Raw genomic sequence first — 18,203 nt, 5'->3', positions numbered from 1 at the left:
AAAGCTGGTATGTTCATAAGCATGTTTTGTAAGGAAAAACCGGTTATTTAATCTTGTGATAAATAACTCATTTCCTTTAATAAAGATTGTTGTTATATCGAAAACCATTGTTACTGAGTTATGAATTACATAAGCATGTTTTCCCAGAAAATCCCATATTTTCTAACATGTAAGTTGGTTTCCATAAAATGAGAAAAACCTTGACTAATCATCAATAAGTTAAGAAAACCATAAGTTAGGATCCTGGAATTCCCTTCCAGTACGAAAGTAGGTAGTTTTAATACATAAAACTATAGATGAAAGAAAGAAATCCGTGAATAGAGTTAGTTAATTTAGTACGTATTGTGAGTCGTATAACCATACTGATTTGACCCGTAACCTCCTTGACGTTCTTCAGGCGTCATTCGATTTCCAAAATTTGTCACCCCAGGCGTGCCCGCCTAACTGTAGCTAGCAGTTTAGTTGTGGGATTGTCAGTCCCGAATAGATCTATCCACAAATTTCACGTTCTCCCTCCAGGAGACTCTGGTTATACTTCCAGAGAGGATTTACTGGTAACCCGAAGGGTATATCGAAGAGAAGTCTTACAAGCTAGTATTAACTAAATCACGGGATAACTGGTCGTAAAACAAGTAATAAAGATCCCAAATTATTCCAATAATAATTTGAATGGTTTGAGAAGTTTTCACGCTGTTCTGAAAACTATGTAATTATATTTAGAAATCGTCCCTTATGCTCCGCATGTTACAAAAGGGATACAATATTTAAAGTTTGACAGAAAATCGTATAATTACATCAGTTTTTAAGTTACAAAAACCTTTATGATTTGCTTGTATTCCCCCCCCCCCCTGAAAAACATGAAAAACTCGGAAAAATGTAGGGGTATGAACTCACCAGACGAGAAATGTGCCGAATAGGATGCTAAGTGTCAATTTAGAGCTTGAACACGCGCGAGGATCCTATGTAACATGAGGAGATACATAAGTGTATCTAATTAGACATTGAACTACTAATTAAGTAAGATAATACACCCGAGGCACGAAAACACTTTATTTCAAGTGTTAGGAATGATTCGGTTTGCATCTAAGGAGTGTTGGGCCATGATATGGAGTTTACTCTTCAAGTGTAAGCCCTTAGGGGTGTTTACGGTCCAAAGACCATATCCCCCATGAGTTTACGGCCGTAAACTCATGGGAATGGTGCATTTGGGTGTTTCAAGGTCTCATGCTTCACAAAGAAGGGTCCTAGGGTTGAATCAAAGGCTTAGGAAGTGTTTGGGGCTTGGAATGGACCCTTTATGGAGTTTACGGTTTCTGTACCACTCCTTGGGGAGTTTACGGTCGTAAACACATGGGTTTACGGCCGTAAACTCATGTGTGTCCATTTTTCATGTGTTTTGGTGGTTGTAGGTCGTTCATGCAAGGTTCTAGACCCAAATGTAAGCCATACAAGGTGTTAAGGGCACTTAAACACCCTTTGGAGGTGTTTACGGTTTTGGGAGACCTTCCCAAACCGTAAACTCATGTTTACACTTCTCAATCCATGTTTTAGGGTTGTAAGATCATTCAAGCAAGTTTCTAGGTCATTACCCAAGCATTGGAAAGGTGTTGAGGCATCAAAACCCCTTTTTAGGGTGTTTACGGTTCATCAATGTTCATGGACCGTAAACCCATGTCTAGTCCCATAAAGACATGATTTTGGTGTTCTAAGTTCATGCATGCAAGTTCCTAAGCCATAGCTAAACATTAGAAGAGGTTTGAAAGGGTTTTGGGGCTTCAAAACCCCCTTATGGGAGTTTACAGTTTTGGGAGGTGTTCCCAAACCGTAAACACAAGTTTTTGGGGTTTTTGAGAGTTTAACCCATAGATTTGCATGCATGTTATGTTAAAAAACAAGCTAGGAAGGATTACTTACGATTTTGGAGCTTGAATGAGGTGATTCTTGATCAAAACCCGATTTTTAGAGAGAGAGTAGAGAGAGAAAGTTCCAAGGTGGGTGAAAAGGTTCAAATGGAGTCCACTCAACCCTTATATGGGGTTGAGTCCACGGTTAGGTGGGGACACACCCAATCCCGAAATTAAACGGAGTTTAAGATTTTACCCGATTAAGTGACCGTAACCCGACTTAGTCGTAAACTAGAAATTTTTCCAAAGGATTATCGAGGGAATTATATGTGATTTTATTGATTTCCTACACGTAGGAAATTATGACAATAACCCTAGATGAATTATTTAACTTAAAAGTTAACGGACAATTTTAATAATAAAATAAATTTTATTAACGGAAAGGGTTACAGTGACGGAATAAATTTCGGGTTGTCACATAAGAGTACTAAGGGTTGCGTCTAAAGAGAGTATGACCTCACATTGAAGTTTACTCCCCATATGGTAGCACCATATGGGTTTACGGTTCTGGGACCATTTCCCCCATGAGTTTACGGCCGTAAACTCATGGAAATGGTGTATTTGAGTGTTTTAAGGTCTTGTACTTCACAAAGAAATGTCCTAGGTTCGAATAAAAGGCTTAGGAAGTAGTTAGGGCTCTAAATGGCACACTTTTGGAGTTTACGGTCCTTAGACCACTCCTTGGGAGTTTACGGTCGTATACACATGTGTTTACGGTCGTAAACACATGAGTTTACGGCCGTAAACTCATGTTTTCCCAACCATTTCGTGTTTTGGTGTTTCTAGCTTATGCATGTAAGGTTCTAGTCCTTTATACAAGCCATGGAAGGTGTTAGGGGCACTTAAACACCATTTGAAGGTGTTTACGGTTCTGGGAATATCTCCTTGAACCGTAAATACATATAACCTTGGGGATTTTGATGTTCTTCGAGGGTTTAACATGTATTCTAAGCAAACAACTAGTTAGGAGGAGTGTACTTACTTATAGGAAGCTCGAGTGAGTGTTTAAGGGCCAAAAACACTAGTGTGTGTTCTTGGTGTTTTGAAGAACACTTGAAGATCTAAGAAAAGAGGAGATTTCCATGGATGAAATCGAGTAAAAACACTAGATAAAGTGTTATATGAACGAATCTAGGAAGAAAACACATACATTTTTGGCGGATTTGAAGAAATGTGATATGATACTTGAGAGAGAATCTTGGGTGTTCTTGAACTAGGAAGTGAAAAATGAGTCAAAAATGACTAAGTGTCATATTTATACTCTTTAGAGTTTACGGCCGTAAACTCCATGTTTGGGGCCGTAAACTCTAAACTCTTGGAGTTTTGAGATTTACGTGATGCACGACAACCTCTAAAGTATACTTCCTTTTATTTGTTCGCTTTACGAATTAAAAAAAGAAATACCCAAACGGACTTAAAACCGGCCAAAAATGTACTGAGATGAATTTGACCATTATTTGACGTGCTTGACTGTGGAGTTTATGCAAATGAAATTTTCGGGTTGTCACATCATCCCCCCGTTAGAGGGAATTTCGTCCCGAAATTAGAGTTCAAAACCCTAAGTTATCACAAAATAACTAAGTAAAGAGATGGGGGCGTTTAAGATTCGATTGCTCTTCGCACTCCCAAGTGAACTCCGGTACTCACTTGGCATGCAGATTTGTTTTCGTTCGCTTGACCTCTCGGTCCATGATCTCTACAGGTTCCTACACGAAGTTGGGGCTCTCAATGATTTCGATCTCGACGAGTGGGATTACAAGAGTCACGTCGGACAAGCACTTTTTCAAGTTAAGACGTGGGATAGATTCAGATGGAAATTATGGAATCCATAAAGTAGTCGAGGTCTGACGGAGGTTGGACCAATTCTTATCAAGAATCCCTGATGGTCCTAGGTTCTTGGGAAGATAGAATGTTTCAGTACTTGGAACATAATGTACTTACATGGTTAGATCATCACTTGGCGTGATCGCTATTCTGAAATTGGACAAGTTCTCTCTTACGAGAGTGCAGTCTTCCGGGTTGGTTCTTAGAAGGCTTAGGTTGTCTTCGGATTCGTATTTCCTACTGATTGGTTTTCGGAGGTTTTCTAGATCATTGGAAGTATTGGCTATACTGGCATCTACTGGTTACGTGGCATCTATCTCGACCTAGTGCATAGTGGACCTGCACTTCTGACTCTTAAGGTGTTTCTAACAGAAACTTTCAAAGTCAGCGAGATAGGGGGGTTTTACCAGACGATGCTTAGAAAATCGCAATTTTTCTCATCGTCTAATAGATGCTTTCACAGTATGATTCCTAATTGGAAAGAATCATTCTCTTACTCGCTTTGCTGTTTCATGGATGGCAGCCTCTGGTCGGGGCTAGCTTCGCCCTTAGAAATTTTTTGAAGTGATTGGCTATCTCGGGAGGTGGATCTACTATCTCTTTAGAGATAGTATTCCTTGGAACACCTAGTAGTCTAACAAATCTCTACAACATGCTCCATTCTCCATTGTGTCTGCTCCCTCCACTTTGTAGGAAGCATGTGCTCTTATATAACCCACCGACCAACACCTAGACTGGTGTGTCGAGTCCACAATCTCTTTACGACCTGGGTTATATAGCTTGACACAACTTACCGTCTACTTTACTCAAGTATTCTTGGTCGTGAAGGTTATCATGTGGTTCTTGGCATTCTAGTATTAACTTTATAGAATGCAGTCTATCGTCTATAGGGTGACGGTGACTTTTCTCGCATGAGGAGGCATTGGGTTCTAGGTGTTGGGTTTTGAGCATTCTAACACTCCTATGGTGTACATGCAACCCTATAAACCTTGGATCTATGTTTTCTCTATTATACATGCAAATATTAACTATTCCAAGGTTTTATCCTAAGTAGCATATTATGAAGCACCTATACTACAAAGTTCTAGTTAGATGACATACCTTTTGATGTATCTTGATGTGTTCAAGCTTTAAGAGCTTAGCCCCAATAGTGTGGAAGCCTCAAATGGAATCACAAATCACTAAAACACCTTGGAAGAACTTGAGAGAATATGTATGCACACTAAAATCGGCCCACTCTTATTTTCACACACTTGTGCCAATTTTGTGAGCCAAGGACCCCTTTATATATTATGGAGGATTAGGGTTACATCCATGTAAACCCTAATACCCATGACCTTTCAATTACATAGGATCCATTGTTTAAAAGCTCCATGGACCATCCATGAAAGCTTAGCCCAACCTAAATTAACTTGGCCCATTCCATATATATAAGAGTCCATATTTAATTAGTTCTTTTTGATCACTTAATTAATTCTAAATTAATTCTTGATCAATACTAATTAAATAATATGATTCCATATTAATATATTAGAACTTATAATATATTAACATAAATCATAAATATACTATTCTCAAAAGACTATCCATATAAATTGTGTCGGTGAAGTGCAACCCAAATGGACCATGCTGGGTCGGGTCAAGTACATACCAAATATAGTTATGGACTTAGACATTAATCCAACAGTCTCCCACTTGGATAAGTCTAAAACTATTATTGAGTATGAATTCAAAACCTAACTGACAATCGTAGCTCTTAAAGCCGCTGTCGAACTCTGACCTTGTCAATGACTTGTCCATTAGATAAGGGATCTTATATTCCTCCATTCTAGATATCATATGGACTGAGACATGGATTATAATCATTCTCTCTGTCCATTTGTTATTTCCCGATTTTCGATTTATGATGACCGACTGATTGAACAAAGCAAATCAGTCCTGGCTTGGCCAAGCACTTACATGTGTCATCGCTAAATCATCGAGGGGCCCACAGCTATCGCTTTTATCCCGAAGGTAAAAGGAATGGATAAACTTCGACACATATGGCTTTTTCTACTACTTGTTGAATCATACACAAAGGCACATTTTATAACATCGAGTTACCAATGCGTTTTCGTGCAATCAATGTATAACCAACTCATTGTAACAACTCATATCTCTAGGTTTTAAGAATATAAGATATTATCGTCTCATGATCACTCGTGATAAAATCCATGAAGTGATTCAAATGAGCGTGGGTTGAATCCAATACTCAGAACTTATGAGCACTCATGAGTGTTGTAGCACCACTTTGTCCACCAACTTGGACCTCTACAAACCAACCCATGACAATCTTGATTCATATCTACTTCCAACATATGACCGACTGTGGATGGTTTGAATAACTTAATCATTCAGGAAGAGCGACTTAGTTATTCTGGAAGTCAAAACATGCAAAGTGAAACACAAGAATAAATGAATCAAATATGGTATCAAACCCTATAAATATAAATAAACACTTTTATTTATCACCATACTGATTACTCATTATTCATTGTATACTGTTTCAGCTATCAACTTTATTCTTGAATTTAAAACAATAGTTGTCCCATGCTCCAAGCATGTACACTATGTTTTCTAAACACTAGTCATGCCATACACCAAGTATGCATACTATATTTGTCTATGATCTTCACTTTGTGAATTAGATCAATTGAATATAACTCCAATGATCCTCTTTCACAGTCCCAAATCCTTACTGCAAATGCAAGAATTCCAAATTCATGCCATTTACTGAAATCTGTTAGATTCTAAACTTATATGCATTGATCCTCCTGTAATGATTATGCACAAAGTCACAAGGACTTGACAACAAACATTACAGAGCATTCCAAGGAGATCAACTCCTTGGAAACATCCTTCTTGCATTAAGTTTCCTAATATTACACAGATTGAATAATTTCCAACTTTGAAACATTTCCATATTCCATTTTGACTATCATTTCTGAACAAGAGTTGCCTCCTTACAGATTATGTCAATATGGTCCTTCCAGAATTAACACTATACTTCCAACTGTCCTTGAGCAACCAATCTTTGGTAAACCTTAGATTGTCCTCTACAATTGCTTAATCCTTTTAGTCATATCCAGTTCTAGACCTTTTCCCTTCTTAATGCCCTAGGCATTTGAAAAATTTTAGAAAGGATAAATATAGCACATGTAATCGATCCTATATCCGAAGCATATGGGACACGAGTCATGATGTCTCACATAAAGAGTAAACCAGTCTTTTGCTATAACATTTCCATTTCTATTTGCCAAGTTCTCATAATTCAGATTATGAAAAGGGATGCCGTAATCATAATCGAATTTTAGAACGCAAATAATGGACCCATATATAGAATTTCCTTATGTTGAGTCATTCCAACATGAAATTCATATATATATCCTTGACTAAATACGACTTAAAACCTCAATCTAAGCTTTTAGAATTGAAATGAAGTATAATTTCCTCTCCCTTAATTATAGCAAAACAACTTTTTCAACCCCTGCAGCCTCACGAATTGAAACTTTTGTTTTCTATAATTAACATTACTAACTTGCAATCTTTATCATAATTATCATGCTCCCACTAACATGATGATTATTAGCATAACACTCATGCTCCCACTAGCTTTGACATGTAATCAGAAATCAGCTGGACTTTTAGAAATCAATACTTTATTGACTTTCTTACCAAAGTTCAGATTTCTGATACTAGATTGCTTTGATAAAACTTTATCAATATCATACACCTTATATTAGATAGCTCACACGTGTGTCTAAACAATTTTAAGAACTATGAAAAGGGATGCCGTAATCATAGTCTCGATTGTTTAGACCTTTACCACTTCTCACAAGTCCATGTTAGTGTGCTGGTTAACCACACACGCTCCACTAACGACTTTGAGAATGCAAGTATCACAATTGCTATCTAGCTAAAATCTACTTAGTGAAAGTGTTTCCTCACCATCATTTTCATGAATCGGAGAGAAACCTTATGACACTTAGATTTTATGGTGTACGAGTTCCTATCCATATGAATTTTGTCAAAACCATAATCACAAGACAAGGTTACTGACAAATCCACACTTATATGGATTAAACTTGTGCAATCTTAAATTCTTGCCATTTGGCAGCTCAAGGGCCTGCCATTGCTTCCAAGTAGCTGTGCAACCAATTGAGAACTCTCAGAACTCCTATGCAAAGCCAACTTGAATAGGCACAGACATGTCGACACGATAGGTTATAAACCTCAAGTCGTGTGCTAGTGAAGAACTTCAGGTTTTATTCTTGATTAGTTCTTGAGACTTTCAAGACCTTTAAGACTCCCACTGTCCTCTTGACATACAAGACTTTCTTGTCAGATATTCAAGAGATAGTGTGGATTCTAATCAATACAAACACTTCACACAATTGGCCTTAGTTGGTCTTTATTTTATCCAAAACATCACAACTTACCAATTTCAAATGTACAAGAGTAGAAAACTTTTACTCTTACATTTGACAAGTGTTTTAAACCTTCTTTAAGACATGTCACTCAAGTTACAATCTTAGAGTATAACTCTAAGAATTGTTTTTGGAACGAAGTATAAATCATCTTCTTGATTTAACCACTTCAACAATTCATAGCTCCTCTTCTTAGCTACCAGGATGCACTTAGAGGATGAATTGTGATAAGGTATCTTAATCATTAAGATGATTATATAATATGATACACAAGTACTCTCCCATCTTTTCAGATTTGAGAAACTTTTATCTTTCTGCCTAAGTTGATTCTTCTTATTCGCTCAGCCATACATTGAAACCTTTTCCAATGTCTCAGAATTACACTTAAGCTTGTAAGTATAACCATATTTACTGAATTTTAGTAAATAATGACGAATAGTCTTAACGATTATTTGTGGTGGGCTTGATCAGTGCACACGAATGTGTACTCGATCCTTTACTTGACTCACACATCCAAGTGAACAAGTAGTTAGTCTTAATTTTTCCAATGCTTGAAAGTTCTTATTCATCATGCTATACAACTTGCATGATTCCAAGTCTCTATCCAAGTGAAACTTAGGTGATGAGAATCTTTCCTTATTTGGTAAATTTAGACACTACCACAAATGAAAGAATCAAATTCATATTTCCACTCTTGCTCTTAATGGAATCTTATAAGCAACAAAAGTTTTCACAAATGCCATTGTAAGGATATTTTAAAATAAATAAAATCAAAAAAAAAAAAAATTCTTTTATTTTAAAACTTTGCGGAAAAACTATCCTTACAATGCAAAAGCACATGAAAACTTTGTTGTTATTTATTCCTAAGCAATATATCATAACTCTTAAGAAGTAGCTCAAGAATCCGATCTTCAAACTATGCGATAGAAATCCATCTATGCCATCAGATTCAGCATATTCTTTCTTTAAGTTTCTTCACTTTTTCTTTGATTCTTAAAACATCAACATGTGACCCAGTCACATCATGTATCAAGAATCTCAGAATAGAAACTTAGCAGAGTTAGATAGTGGACTTTACCCGAAGTAGAGTCAAACTTATTGATTTTAATATCCTTAGGTAAATTTGGCAGCTTCGCAACCAATGCCCCTTTCTTTGGCAATAGACCCTTGATAATGGGACTATCTCAGACTTAGCCGTTCTCTTTACCATTTGGTCAACCGAGTTGACTATGGCCGATCCCTTTCCATTGGGAAGAGAGAGCTTTACTGGATATCCAATGTCATCATTGTCAATGTCTATAAAGTTTTAGGAAGTTGATCTTAGCAAATAGATAAGATCATTAAGGGTCTTGTCATAGTCTGTTTCATAGGAGTCCCAAAGGAACTCACTATGTGACTTAGAAAGTGATTGATCATCAGCTTCCTCTAGACTTTGACACCCAACTCTCCCGACTTGTCAATATGTGACTACATCTCCAAGATGTGATCACACATAGACCTTTGCTTGCCCATAGGGCTTGAGTGACCTTAAACTTTTCAGGAACTTGTGGGCTAGGGAGAATAACTGGAGGAAGTGAAAGAAGTATGATTTCCATGGGACATCATCTTCATTTAGGAAAGCTTGGTTCAAGAGATTTGGGAAGATCATCTTTTGGGAGATATTCAAGAGTGTTGATTTAAAGTCCTTAATATAACAGCCAATATGAAATATTAAGGCTAGGACCCAACACAATACTTTTGTAACTTGGAAGAGGGATGTCGTAATCCAAGCTATAAAATATTTGAAGGTAGGTGAATGACGATTCACCGATTTCCACCAAGATAAACGAAATGTAATATTAGGTTTTAATTGGTTTTGAAACTCCTAGATCTTTGAGATTCATTGAACTTTTCAATGGCATGTTTCAATCTCGAGTGTGCCCTTCAGGTTTTGTGACTGGGATGCCGAGGATCACAAAACAAGGTGTGAAGTAACCATGCAAATTACTTGGTACTCTTAAATATTTATCACCCAACCGATGTGCCGGTAACCACACACGCTCCACCGGCCTATGATAAATTTTAAGAAACCCTTTGCCTACCTTGTTAAATCAAGCTAGTGTGCCGGTAAACCACACACGCTCCACCAACCGACTTAAGCAAAGTGCAAAGTGTAATTTCATTGGTTAGCACCTTATTCACATTTTCCTAAGTAACTAAGATTGGGAATTTATAAGTGTTTAGTTAGTTAGTATTTATCATTAATACTTTTAATGAAGGGAGAATTATAGTCCTTTCCTACCCGTTCGGCTAACGACCCTCCACCAGTCAAGGAAGCGGTGGGTGAGAGTGGACACCCATTAAACTGCCATTTTATAGGCAGTAACCTTATACCCCCCTTATAGACCGGCTTCATGAATGAGGCCTACTAACGGTAAGACTGACTTTACTCTTATACATATATATAAATATTATTAACTTATAATATTATAAAGTATAAGGGTTGAATTTAAACTTTTAAAATTCTAAGGGCTTAACTTGGAATTAAAGTATTCATAAGTGAAAACTTTCCTAATTCCAAAACTTGAGGGCAAGTTTTGAAACTATTCAAAACTAATTAATTCCATAACTTATGTGTTTAAATTAGTTTTAATTAAAAAACTCTTCAAGTTCCATAACTTGAGGACAAGTTATGGAAGACTTTAAACTAATAAAAGAATGTAACTTTTCTTTATTTGTAATTTATGGAATTAATTAAGGTTACACATTTTATTACTTAATGAAGTGACTCTTGAACCTCCATAACTTGAGGACAAGACTCTTCATTTTTGTAACCATTGCCAACTTTTATGAGTTTTATGAAACTTAAATGTGACTTTTCATATAACTTGAGGACATGTTACAAAAACACATTTTAGAATCAACTCTTAGATTAAAATGGATTGAAAACACATAATCAATTAGGTTTTCTATTAATCTAAGCAACTCATAAGAACAAGATAATTCAAATCAAACTTTTTTCATGTAATTAGCCTAATCACTAAACTAATACAAAACATGAATCTATTGACAATTATCTTTGAAATTGGATTAGTATGAACATTACCACATCAAAAACAAATTTATAAGTTCAAAAACAGCTTATGGTAATGTTTCTAGTCCATTTCTAGCCAAAAAACTCGAAAATATGCCGTCTGGGGCTCCTACTCGTCGAGTGTATCAACCTACTCGCCGAGTAGGATGATTTTCTTCATGGACTCGGCGAGTTGATCAGTGGACTCGGCGAGTCCAGTGCCCAGAATGCCCGAAATTCGACTTTTTCAGCATTTTTCAGCAATTTGCATCAAGTATAATTGAAAACATGCCTAGGCTCTGATACCACTGTTGGGTTTTGAGCATTCTAACACTCCTAAGTGTACATGCAACCCTAAATACCTTGGATCTATGTTTTCTCTATTATACATGCAAATATGATTATCCAAGGTATTATCCTAACTAGCATACCAAAACATTGATACTAGGATAATAAAATAGATAAAATACATACCTTGTTGTTGTTGCTTGACTCCATGAAGCTTGAGAGCTTAGTGCCCCAAGTGTGACACCTCAAATGGTTCACACAACATCATGAACTCTTGGAATAACCATGAGAAGAAGACATACATGTTCAAATCGGCTAGCCCTCAAAAATATGTATCACTAGTGCCAATTTCTTGAACTAAAGGGGTTCTTATATAGTGTGGCTATTAGGGTTACACCATGTAACTCATGACTTTACCCATTCCTTATGCTCCATGGGTTTTAACCTCCATGGAGTATCCATGGATCACCACATGGGTTAAACCCAACATAAAGGAATCTTGGATCATAAGCCCACATATATAAGAATGAATGATTTACACAATTAATCCCCATATATTTAATTAGTCTCTTTTTGATCACTAAATTAAGTCCAAATTAATTCTTGATCAATACTAATTAAATAACATGATTTCATATTAATATATTAGAACTTATAATATATTAATATGTCACAAAATGTCTTTTCCTCATAAACGGTCTATCCAAATGTTCAGATGCCATGCAACCCAAATGGACCATGCCGAGTCGGGTCAAGTACATACCAATTATAGTTATGGACTTAGACACTAATCCAACATTAACATCTAACCAGATATACATAATATATAACTAGGACTTCAACGACACTCGGACAAATAACCGGATGTTCTAAGTCCACAACCAAACGAGGAACAGGAAATAAAGCGGGTTATCAGTCCTAAGTCCTTCAAACCCTACTTATATAACTATATCTATATAGACATGAATCTATCAAGAATATAAGTTTAAAAGACTTTGATAAAAGCTTGGTAATTTAAAAGAGATTTTGGTACATTAAAAGAGATTTGAAAACAAAATTTGGAAACCTTTAGCTGGATAAAATAGTTTAACATGCAGAAATCTTTTTGCTATACATTTATTAATCACCTGTGATTGATATAATAACTTTATAGTTCAACTTGTATTCCCCCCCCCCCCATAAAAGCATTTAGAATCATTTAAAAAGGTTGATTAAGGGGTATGAACTCACCTGAAGTGGGTGATTCGGATGAACAGATGGTACAGGATGCTAAGTGTGAAGTGAGGACTTGAACACACACGCGAATCCTATTGAGCATGCAATGATACATTTATGTATCTAATTAGTCATTTAATAACTAATTAAGCAAGTAAAGTCATCCTAATACATGAAAACACTTTGGTACAAGTGCTAAGAGTACTAAGGGTTGCGTCTAAAGAGAGTATGACCTCACATTGGAGTTTACTCCCCATATGGTAGCACCATATGGGTTTACGGTTCTGGGACCATTTCCCCCATGATTTTACGGCCGTAAACTCATGGAAATGGTGTATTTGAGTGTTTTAAGGTCTTATACTTCACAAAGAAATGTCCTAGGTTCGAATCAAAGGCTTAGGAAGTAGTTAGGGCTCTAAATGGCACACTTTTGGAGTTTACGGTCCTTGGACCACTCCTTGGGAGTTTACGGTCGTAAACTCCTGTGTTTACGGTCGTAAACACATGAGTTTACGGCCGTAAACTCATGTTTTCCCAACCATTTCGTGTTTTGGTGTTTCTAGCTTATGCATGCAAGGTTCTAGTCCTTTATACAAGCCATGGAAGGTGTTAGGGGCACTTAAACACCATTTGACGGTGTTTACGGTTCTGGGAGATCTCCTTGAACCGTAAACACATATAACCTTGGGTATTTTGATGTTCTTCAAGGGTTTAACATGTATTCTAAGCAAACAACTAGTTAGGAGGAGTGTACTTACTTATAGGAAGCTCGAGTGAGTGTTTAAGGGCCAAAAACACTAGTGTGTGCTCTTGGTGTTTTGAAGAACACTTGAAGATCTAAGAAAAGAGGAGATTTCCATGGATGAAATCGAGTAAAAACACTAGATAAAGTGTTATATGAACGAATCTAGGAAGAAAACACTTCATTTTTGGCGGATTTGAAGAAATGTGATATGATACTTGAGAGAGAATCTTGGGTGTTCTTGAACTAGGAAGTGAAAAATGAGTCAAAAATGCCTAAGTGTCATATTTATACTCTTTAGAGTTTACGGCCGTAAACTCCATGTTAGGGGCCGTAAACTCCAAACTCTTGGAGTTTTGAGATTTACGTGATGCACGACAACCTCTAAAGTATACTTCCTTTTATTTGTTCGCTTTACGAATTAAAAATAAAAATACCCAAACGGACTTAAAACCGGCGAAAAATGTACTGAGATGAATTTGACCATTATTTGACGTGCTTGACTGCGGAGTTTATACAAATGAAAATTTCGGGTTGTCACACCTGGAATCATGCAACTGGTATTGTACGATGAATGAGAAACTTCATATTTGGGAAATTAAGACTAATTACTTGTTCACATAAGTATGTGAGTCAAGTGAAGGACTAGAAGATCTGGTACACAATGTTGTGCACTAGTTAAGTCCACCACAAACAACGATAAAATGTTCGTCAGAAATTGCTAAAAGATTAGTAAATGTGATTATATTTAAAAGATTAAGTATGATTCTGAATCATTGGAAAAAGTTTCATTGAATAGCATAACGAATAAGAAGAATCAATTAGACAGAAAGATAAAAGTTTCTCCAATCTGAAAAGATGGGAGAGTACTTAAGTATCTATTTTATGATTAACTTATTGATTGTGAAACCATATCACAATTGATCCTCTAAGTAAATCTTAGTGCACTAGTATGGCTGAGAAGAGGAATCAGAAATTGTTGAAATGGTTAAATCAATAGGTGAATAATACTTCGTTCCAAAATCAAGTCTTAGAGTCATACTCCAAGATTGTGACTTGAGTGACATATCTTGAGAAGTTATAACACACTCATCAAATGTAGAGTAGAAAATTGTTTTTCTTACTCTTGCACGTTTGAAATTGGTAAGTTTTGATGTCTTGGGTAAGACAAAGACCAACTAAGACCAATTGTGTGTACTGGTCTGTCTTGACAAGAATCCGCGCTAACTCTTGAATATTTGTTTGTCAAGAAATGTTTCTTGAAAAGAGAATCTTATATGTCAAGAGGTCAGTGGGAGTCTAAATTGTGACAACCCGAAATTTCTATTCTGTACAACCATTCACTTCAATAGAAGTCAAGATTGTTTCTGCTAACTTTTAAGATTTTTGGAGTCAGTTTGAGTGTTCTAAAGCCTAGTACTGCAAGAGATAACTGGAGAGAGGATACTCTAGGGTTTATTGTGCATCAATAAAGTTCCAAAACTCCAAGAGTTTGGAGTTTACGGACCAAACATGGTGTTTACGGCTGTAAACTCTAAGGAGTATAAATATGACAGTTAGTCATTTTACTCACTTTTTTACCATTTCAAGACTAGAACTCGAAATCCTCTCAAGTATCATCCGATTTTCCTTCTTGATCTTCAACTTTGTAAGTGTTTCTTGCCTTAATTAGTTGATATCCTTCATCATATAGTGATCTTACATGATTTCATCCATGAAATAATTCCATTTTCATAGATCATCAAGTGTTCTTCTTTTCACCAAGAACACTAAGAACACGCACTAGTGTTCTTGGACTTTAAACACCCTTTCAAGCTCCTTTATTGTAAGTATTCTTACCCTAGTGTGTTATAAGACTTGTTTCACTTCTTATTCAACTAGAAAACACAAAGAAACTCAAGATCAAAGGTGTTTACGGTCAAGACATGTTCTTGAACCGTAAACCCTAATAGAAGGGGCAAAGTGAGCCCTAGTCCCTTCCTTAGCTTTGGATAATAGTCTAGATCACTACCTTGAAGTGTTTAGGACCTTAAACATCAAAAAGACCAAGAACCCATAGAGTTTACGGCCGTAAACTCATGGAGAAATGGTCCATGGGTCATAAACTCTATAAATTGGTGCCATGGTGTCACAATCACTTCCTAAGGCTTAGACTTGAAGAAAGGATACTTCTTTATGACTTATATGACCTCAAAACACAAAATGGTAGATGTTACCATGGGTTTACGGCCGTAAACCCAAAACCGTAAACTCCAAAAGAGTTTACCCTTGGACCTTAAACTCAAAAGCAAGGCGCTACAACCCTTAGATGCAATCCTTGGTGCTTATAGCACTTGAATCGAAGTGTTTTCCATGATTTAGGGTGTCTTTACTTGATTAATTAGTTGTTAAATGACTAATTGGATACATATATGTTATTATATGTTAATTAGGATTCGTGTGTGTGTTCAAGTCTTCACTTGACACTTAGCATCCTATACCATCCGTGCATCCAAACCACTCACTACATGTGAGTTCATACCCCTTAATCAACCTTTTAAATGATTTTATGGGGGGGGGGGAATACAAGTTGAACTATTATAGTTATTATATCAATCACATGTGATTAATAACTACCAAACAAGTGGATTTCCTACTTTTCAAACTGTGTTATCTAACAAACTACTTCAAACAGTTTTACAAACTCTTTTACATGTCAAATACTTTTATTAAACTCTTTTAAACTTATATTCTGTTAAATGTGTATCTATATAGATATAGTTATATAAGTAGGATTGAAAGGACTTAGGACTGATAGCTCACCTTACCTCCTGTTCCTTGTTTGGTTGTGGACTTAGAGTATCGGTTGTTTGTCCGAAGGTCGTTTGAATCCTAGTCATATATTATGTATATGTATATAGATATAATAGTTCCTTCTTTCTATTCAATACCTTTGGGTAGAAAAGGTATACAAACATGTTCATACATACAAACAATGTTACTAGTAAACTATAATAGGTGTAGTTTAGGAAATTACTAATACTATTACTAGAACAATGAAACATACAATGAGTCAGTTCATACATGAGTCAATACATACTAGACAGAGAGAGAACATATAATACAACTAGTACATACTATACATTACAATACAGCTAGTACATACTATACATTATACAAGAGAACATACTATTATGAGAAACAGAGAGAACATACATACATACATACTAGACAGAGAGAGAACATACAATACAGCTAGTTCATACTATACGTTACCATACAGCTAGTACATACTATACATTATACAAGAGAACATACTATTATAAGAAACAGAGAGAACATACATACATACTAGACAGAGAGAGAACATACAATACAGCTAGTACATATTATACATTATACAAGAGAACATACTATTATGAGAAACTGAGAGAACATACATACATACTAGACAGAGAGAGAACATACAATACAGCTAGTACACACAATACATATACAAGAACACTACTACAGTTATGTGAGCCACGTAACGGGGCATGACATCACCTGTCATGGCTCGTTTTGTATCCAGAATCTCCTTAAGTGGAGAGCGTTGAGTTTGTGTATAGATCTATACTGGATGGACTATCCTACACCTTGATGCTAGCTACAGTGGGACTTGCAAGTCTACGGGTGCCAAACGTCATTCCTTCCGACGTCTTACATCGTCGTGTTTCTATTCGGTAGTATGGTACAGGCATATCATATGGTACTTTAAATAACAATTGGTTTAAGGTAGTTAGTACAACAGTAGTTACTTAATACAACACTACAGTACTATTTTATTTCCCATTGCATTCGCTTTGTGATCTTCACACAATGAACAGTAATGAAAAATCTATATTTTTGGTTAATGATAGTCAGATTTGGGAAAATACATACTATTACAAGAGACACACATACAAACACTTGATGCCTTGGTAGAAGGCTGCGTTAAGTAGAAAAACATAGGGTTTTCTAGGAGATTCAAACATTTTACAAACATTCACAAACTTTTACAAACTTACACATCACATACTTACAAACACTTTATTATAATCAATGAAACTAAAATACTTATGATCTCACCAGCTTTAAAGCTGATAAACTCTTTCAAAATAACTTGTATTCTCAGGTCACCAGTAGACAGGTACCGATGCCAGGTTTTGAGAAGATGGAGCTCGTTCAAGACTCATATTTTATTTTGATTTATATTTTTAGTGTCTATTAAACTTGACAGAACACACTTGTATTAAATTATATTATTAATGCAATGGATGATGTTGTTGCTTGTTTACTACTATGCATTGTTGTGATACTGAACATGACGTCCTCCACCCCCGAACGATTCCACCATTTCGGTTTTGGGGTGTGAAATAAATGGTCTTGAAAAGGTTGAAGAACTAATCGAGAGTAAATGGAGGGACCCTTGAGGTCTGTAACCTATCATGTTGACACAATTTTTGTTTCTGTGCCATTCCAGGTTAAGTCAACTATGCATATGAGTTCTATGAGTTCTCAATTGATTGTTTGCGGGCAAGGCATCCTGATCAATGTAAAGTACGTTGATAGGTAGGGGTGAGTTGCTCGAAGACTTGGAAGCAATGGTGGGACCCTTGATGGCAAGAAATCGAGAATGAACAAGTTCAGTGCATATGAGTTTGGATATGTCACAAACATTATCTTATGATCATGGCTATGAAAAATTGACATGG

The sequence above is a fragment of the Lactuca virosa genome, chromosome 4 (genome assembly GCF_052849685.1).
Source record: "Lactuca virosa cultivar CGN04683 chromosome 4, Lactuca_virosa_CGN04683_v6, whole genome shotgun sequence".
Classification (NCBI taxonomy): Eukaryota; Viridiplantae; Streptophyta; class Magnoliopsida; order Asterales; family Asteraceae; genus Lactuca; species Lactuca virosa.
The sequence above is the reverse complement of the archived record's forward strand: the minus strand, read 5'-3'. Positions refer to the sequence as shown.